Here is a 7,837-nt window from a genome sequence, read left to right as displayed (position 1 = left end):
CCAGGGAGCAGCGTGGCGTAGGAGGTTAAGAGCTCGTGTATCTAATCTGGAGGAACCGGGTTTGATTCCCAGCTCTGAGCTGTGGAGGCTTATCTGGGGAATTCAGATTAGCCGGTACACTCCCACACACGCCAGCTGGGTGACCTTGGGCTAGTCACAGCTTCTCAGAGCTCTCTCAGCCCCACCTACCTCACAGGGTGTTTGTTGTGAGGGGGGAAGGGCAAGGAGATTGTAAGCCCCTTTGAGTCTCCTGCAGGAGAGAAAGGGGGGATATAAATAATTAAAAAAACACCAGAAGGTGCAAGAGTCTACTTTAGTTCATATGCTTGATTGTTGCATCCCCACACGAATAGGCCATCTATTTCTGTCCCTTAAGAGTATCAACAATTGGTATTCTTTTCAAGCTTCCAAAGCAATTTCAGTGAATCAAAACCACACATTTTAAGTCTTAAAACACTGATGTTGGTTTAGAATATTCACTAGCATCAGTGGCCTCAGTTTGTTCATGTGTCATAACCCATGGATATGTACTTGGGAGGGCAGGATATTGTGTATCTGAGGGGTTGACAGAGTTTGGCAGGGATTAGCAGCTTGATTATACAGGCTTCTGTACATGCCCAGAAAATCCTAGCATCTGATAATGGAATCTTGAGAATAGTCCAAAGGTAGAATTAATTGTATCATTGGGATTTTCGGGCTTATTACTGGCTGGATCATAGCCTTGATTTAGAACCATTCAAAATGCAATTATATTTAATTAACTCTTTTTTTAAAAAGCTGGTTTAAAGTTTAACAGAATGCCTCTAAAAGATAAACTGAGACTGTGAACAATGGAATCAACAGTACCCATATATAGAATAAAAGCCTGTTCTAAAGACTCTGTCACATGCTAATGTGACCAAGAAACAAGACCCAAGGAGGCAATTTGCCAGAAGCAAATGATTGTCAATGGCTGGAGTCACTGTGATTAGATGAGACTCAAGTTTAGTGTTTCCCCAAGCAGTATTCCTCTATTTTCCCCAGCAGGGCACTACTGCTTCCTGAAATTAAAGATGGATCCCAGAACTGGCAAGATTGAAGACCACTGTCATAGGGTGACACACTGTGGCCGTATTACACATCCGGAAGATGCTGTGCAATGCACAAAGTCTCCTTCCATGCACATTCCCCATTTTTATTTTTGAAGGTCAAGATAGTCCCCTGTGCAAACACCAAGTCATTACTAACCCTTGGGGTAATGTTATGTTATGATGTTTGCTAAACAGACTGTGTTTATGAGGTGGTTTGCCATTGTCTTCCCCCATCATCTACACTTTACCCCCAGCAAGATTGGTACTAATTAGGCTTGGTGATTCGGTAAAACCTAATCAAAGGAACCTCCCCCTCAAAAAAAGCCTTATGAGTTTTAACTTTAACCATTTTTTTTAAAAAAGGTACATTCAAAAACCCTAATTCATCTGAGTCTGATAAAGCTGAATAACATTTGGCTTTTCCAGCTTTTTAAATCTCCCCCCACCCCCTTTACCATTTCCCAAGCCACATGGACTTGGGAACCAGCAGAGGGTAGAGGGGGAGATCTCCATGCCTTAGAAAGCATCAGCAGTGGTTGAGAGCAGTGGCGGGATTCAAATAGTTTAACAACTGGTTGTTTACAAGCACCATTTTAACAACCAGTTCTGCCGAAGTGGTGCGAACCGGCTGCATCCCCCCACTGCTTGAGAGGAACATAGATCATGCTGCAAGCTCAGCATGGCACGGATATCTGCCTCCCACCAATGCTTTCCAAGCCCTCCAAGGAAAGAACTGGAAAATTTCAGATTTGAGTTTTTGAACCTGAATTTTTTTCAGTATTAGCCAAATAAAGTCGGTGGCTTTCCGAGTCAAAAAAACAAACACCTGAAATTTACCAATACTTTTTATCAGTATTAATGCCCAGTACTCATTTTCTCAATCTCAGAAGGATAGAACACTAAGTCAACCTAGAGCCAACTACCTGAAACCAACTTCTGTCATGATCTTTGCGCTTTCACTGTAATACTGCAGCTTACCACTCTGGACCAAGGGGCTCTTATTACAGATAAAATATTTGCTAACTATCCAAAATATAGTCGCCCATGCTTTTCCCTTCCCTGTTTTGCTTACACCATACAGGAGTATTGACAGTTCTCATTACCCATCTCCCAGACTTGTAGGTTGGAAGCCTGTGTACAGTTAACCTTGTTTATACTGCATTGATTTCAATGAGATTTAAGGTGCAGGATTTGCAGTCTTCATACTTTGAATATCTGCTCCCACTTCTAGAGACCCACAATTAGATAAGAAAAAGCACCTATGATATTAGAGCCAGTGGTTGTGGAAGAAAATGCAGTTTCCCAGCCATGCCTCCCCCCTTTGTATACAAAAAAGGCAGATCAATCTACCGTAGCTATGGCAAATGTACTTCCTTGTTTGCTGTCAAGCTGTCTCACATAACCAATGGCCCTGTGCATTCTTCATCCTAAGCCAGTCCCGAAACATAGAGTTCCTGACTTTACTAAACAATTGATGTTACATTCCATATAGCTTTATTACCATTCATAAATAAATAAGCATGAACAAAACTTCATTGAATGACAGTGGTCAAGATATTATGCACCATTATTTGCATGTGTGGCATCCTACCTTATTTCCATATCACTTGGAGCCAAATGCTAATTGTTTGTTTATTCCAAAATGACTTCTCTGAGGTCTAGGGACGTAAAGCAACATATTGCATATCTAGGGCCTTCCCATTCTCTTCCACAAGGAGAAGATACACATGGGAATGTCATGTTGTAGATTTATGTTATTTATTCTAATTTACAAAATGTATATCCTGCCTTTCTGCCTCCAGAAGGGCCACCAAGGTGGCTAACAAATTAAAACATACATAATAAAATCATGTACTAAAAAAAGCATTAACATAATCAAGACACACCATTAAACAATTAAAACCAGAGAGAAAATAAATCAAAAATATAAAAACATCAATTTATAAATTGGACTGAAAGGTGGGATCATTGAGGGACCACCAAATGAAGCAAGAAAGTCTTTACCCCCTGGCAGAAGAGGGCAACAGAAGGGGACTGGAGACAGGCAACAGAAATCCTCTCTGGTGGATTTCGAACAAGCCCAGGGAGTGGCGGTGCACTGGTGAATATGACACTAGTGCAGGACTCAGGCCGTTCACACACTTGTGTGCAGGCAGCCCAAGAGCTGCTGTGACTGCGCAGCCACATGGAGGTGTGCCACTGTTTTTTTTAAAAGACTTATGTCCCCTTCCCTGCGTAGCTCCGTCAGGATGAGGGGACACACCCCTATGGGCCTGGCAATGCCCCAGGGGTCGGGGGCAGGAAGCGTGTCCCCTCATCCCCATGGAGCTACACAGGAAGAGAGGGTAAAGTTTTTTTTAAAAAAACAGCAGTGTGCTGAGAAACAGCATCCTCCACCCGGTGCCATTCACTTGGCACCAGGTGGACGCCGCTGTTTTTCAAAAGACTCACTCATTTAGTGAGTTGGGAAAACACCTTTGTGGGGGTATAACATTGTTGTGGTTTTGCTCCAGTGGCGGTAGCTGTGTGAAGTCCTCCCCCACAATGGTGTTTTTATCAGCTGTACACCATTGTATTCAGCCCATGTAGAATCCACCTCTGTCAAGACAGAATTTCAGAGTTTTGGCACCATGGCTGAGAAGGACCTCTCCCAGATTGCCACCCACCTAATCTCAGAAGCAGGACCTCAGCAAGGCTGTAATGGTCAGGTAGGTTCAAGGGAGCAGGCAGATCTTTTGAGACAGTATTTCCCTGTTTCTAGATGTTGCTGGTTACATGGCTAAGGACATATTGAAATTTATAAAATAGGGTTGCCAACTTCCAGGTGATGACTGGAGATCTCCTGGAATTATTTCTGATTTTCAAACAACAGAAATCAATTCACCTGGAGAAAATGGCTGCTTTGGTAAGTGAAATTTTTTTGTCTACCCAACTCCATGCCCTCCTCAGGCTCCACTTCCCAAAACATCCATATATTTCGCAGCCCAGATCTGGCAATCCTAAATGAGCCTAATTTCAGCAGTTTAGATCCTGTTGATTTCAATAAGATAGATAAAAGCATGCACTCAACTTGCTTTCCCTTGAAATAAAAGTTCTAAAATGGCTTGATTGTTGCTAATATAATCGCTGACAGATCTCTAAATGGAATACTATCCACCACATAATATCTCAGAACTATTTTCTTAAGCGTAGTTTAAAGTGGTTTCAACAGCATTTACAACAGTTTTGCTAGAAACAGAGAAACAACATTAAATACATGCATGCATTCATTGGATCAAATACACACACCTATACACACATGCAAGTCCATATTGTTTTTCCTTCCCTACGAGAAATCATGGAAAGGGAAAACAATCTAGAAATCACTATTCCCAAAATCTCCCTCTCTAGAATCTTTGAGTTTTCAGAGACCTGACTTGGCTAATTCCCTCTCCCCCTTCTTTTCAACTGACTTACAGCTGCATTTAACATTCCAAGCTTCCTGAAGTATATTCAGCTCACATAGGGCCACAGGGGGAATTTTGTTAATTCACAAAGTGATATTTTTCTGCATACATGGGCCTCAGTATGTGGAGACCCTTTGGTTTATTTTATTATTATAACCATGCCTGGTCACTATTAAAAGGAGTGAATTATGTTTTAATATTGACAAATTCTCTCCCTTTTCTGCTTTTTTTCAAAACCATTAAAAGCAACAAATCAAAAAGACCAAAAAGGAGAAAGCAATAAAAGAACTTGTTTTAATATGGCTTGATGTGCAAACTTTTCTAAGAAAGGTAGGGTTTTTTTGCACTCTGGGGTTGTTTTGCATTCCACTACTGCCACTCCAGGAATTAGAATGTGTTATGAAATAACTAATGATTTTTAAACTAGGAGATAATTAGCATATTATTCTCATCCCTCCCAAAGACTGATTAGTCACAATAAATTGAGCTGTATATTTGTAACTCAGGTTTTCAACAGCAATGGCCATAGACAAATGCCATCTCCAAGAGAAATTATTTCAAGATTCTTTAAGACAAATGCAAAGTGATTCAATTACTTGGGTGACAATCTTAACACTTTCCATAGAATTCAGTGAGACTTCTAAATAAAACTGCTTAAGATTGTTCTGCTAATCTCTGCATCAAAACTTTTGGAGTTCTATTAAAGACACACTGGTCAGTTCCAAATAGCCTAAATAAGACAATCCTGGGGATGCTAAAAAAGGTGTCCTGGGATCTCCACACAGCTTTCTTCCCAAGATGTCTTCAGGATGCCTTATTTTAGCACAAGGCATCTTTTTTTTAGAATACTTCAAAGTGCACCTTTTCCTCCTAATCCACCTGCAATACATTTCCTGCCTGGCTGTGTGTAATGCATAGCTCAGGAAGTATCTTATTTGTCCCATCTTACCATTTTGCTCTTTGGTCAGTTTCACCCTCAACTTGCACCCAACATTTTCTGTGCAGCTGAAGGGATTCTCCCCACCACCATTTGCTGAAGGTTGCCCCAGGACGTTTGCTCTGATCCTGGGCACTTTTTCAGCTCAAAAAATACATAGTTGTTCTCAGTTGGTCCTGCTATATATTGCCAGAATCAGCTGGACCAGTTGAGTATAACTATGTTCTTTTTGGGCTGAAAAGGCACCCAGCATTGGAGCCTACAGAGCAAATGTCCTGGGGCAACCGGCAGGAAATGGCAGTGGGGAGAATTCCCTCAGCTGCACTCAAAATGTCAGGTGCAAGCTGAAGGTGAAACTGACCAGAGAGCAAAATTGTTGGGCAGGAAACAGCTTCTTTTCCCCTCTGTGGCTTTGCTGCCTGGAAAGCACACCAGAAGCCGCCTCTTTTTAAGACATCTCCCAGATGTCTTATTTTGGGTGTGCGGAGTGCAAAGAGACAGTCCCACAGGTGTCTTTTTTGTTGTTGTTGCTGGGCGGAATGGACCACTGTGTCTCACAGAAAAAGCCACTTTCTAGCATCTCAGTTTATTCACCTGTAAAATGAAAGTGCTTTAAAACTAATCTCCTGGTTCAACAATGCTAAGTTCATGATCATTAAGTTAGTCAATGGAAGCTATAAATACATTTTCATTTGGGATACCAAGCAAGTTATCCCATGAAACAGAATGATATGACTGGTAGAAATGTTTTTTAAGGAACTACAGACATTCTGTGGAAATCACTGTCAGTCAGAATGGCCAGTGACCTTAAACCTAAACAGTAGCTGATATTTAGAACACAAAATGCCATTGCTACACTGTGATATTAAGCTCTGAAACATACAGGTGTGACAACTGCTGAAGTACCAGAGTAAATTGGCGATTCCTTGATGGTGTATGGAGGTATGAATCTTGCAAGTGGGTCCTCAAGACACCATGAAGTTGGTGTGATACAGGAAGGAATACCCTGTCTGTGGTGATGTTATTTCCAACTTCAGTTTGAAGATCAATAATTAATTGTCTGGGAATCCCAGGGCTAACTTTTATCATTGACCGCTATTTTGTTTTCTCTCATAGCAGTGATAGATTAATCAGGCAACAGGGCCAAATAATAAACATTCTTTCAAATCTTAGTTTCAATAATGCTTTTTTAAAAATTTTGTGCGTGTGTACATGTGCATCAGTTTTTATCCCTTTGCTAGGCATGGCAAAGTACATAGCCGTGCGAAGATATTATGATCCATCTCATATGCATCCATTTCTCAGTTCTCTGTTGCGATCATGACCAGAGTTACAACTGGCTCCATGGAGCAATGAAATATATTACAGAACATGTATGATGATGGTATATTTTTGATAAATCAGTGAGACATTCCAATGCAATGGTGTTTGCATTAGAAGTTTTATGTTGTTACCAAAACCCTCTCTCAATTGCATTATTTTCTATTTTCATACTCTCAGTGGGCTTTGCTTATGAAACATCACAACTGACCGAGACAAAACGTACTGTACAAAACTGCAGGTAGATTCATTTGAGAAAAACTTTATAAAATCCTGAGTTTCCTGTTGTCTTCTTTTGAATCTGTAGTGCATATGTTGAAACTTGTATATCATTTACAGTACTGCGTCTTGTGCCACTGCTGTACCCGATGTATCCAATCTGGATTAAATGGAATATGTGCCACAAAGCACTGAAGTCTTGCTGTAGATTTCTTTAATTACATCAGATCATTCATGAGATCCCACATCATCTCTCTCTACCCACTAGATGACTTCCCCAGGTCTCTCTACCAGGACGAGAGCAAGGTGGAACTGCGCCCAGGGCATGCCTGCGCCATGCGCCTGCCATGCCCCTGCCCCGGAAAGCCCCCACCATGCCCCCTACCAGTGCTCGCCCAGTGCATCATGCATACCCCTGAACCCTTGGCGCTATGCCACTGTGACTGCCCCAGGTCATTCTTGAATCACTTGTGGAGGTGTGCACAGGAATCCAACACACATACACGCTATGAATAGCCACAAGAGTAATGTTTATAGTCAAAAATGTGTCCAGTGACAGTATGAGGGAAGTTGGTAAGAAGGCCAGAGACAAATGATCGATTGCTTTTCCAGGGTTCCCACATTAAGATGGGAGATGCTTGATAAGTTATCAGGATGCAACAGAATGTCTGTGCAGGTCTTTTAATTAATTACTGATTAATGGTTGTAATGAGTGCAGATGAATGCTAGGATAGCTGCAAGTTTTCTTCCATTGAAAATGACAAGGACAGGACGGTCCTGGGCTTCATCCCATTTTGCAGTTCCAAGACTGCTTCATCAGCAGCACAAATTTTGAACCTGCCCAT

This window comes from Sphaerodactylus townsendi, linkage group LG05, assembly GCF_021028975.2.
Source record: "Sphaerodactylus townsendi isolate TG3544 linkage group LG05, MPM_Stown_v2.3, whole genome shotgun sequence".
NCBI lineage: Eukaryota > Metazoa > Chordata > Lepidosauria > Squamata > Sphaerodactylidae > Sphaerodactylus > Sphaerodactylus townsendi.
This window is presented reverse-complemented; position numbering follows the sequence as displayed.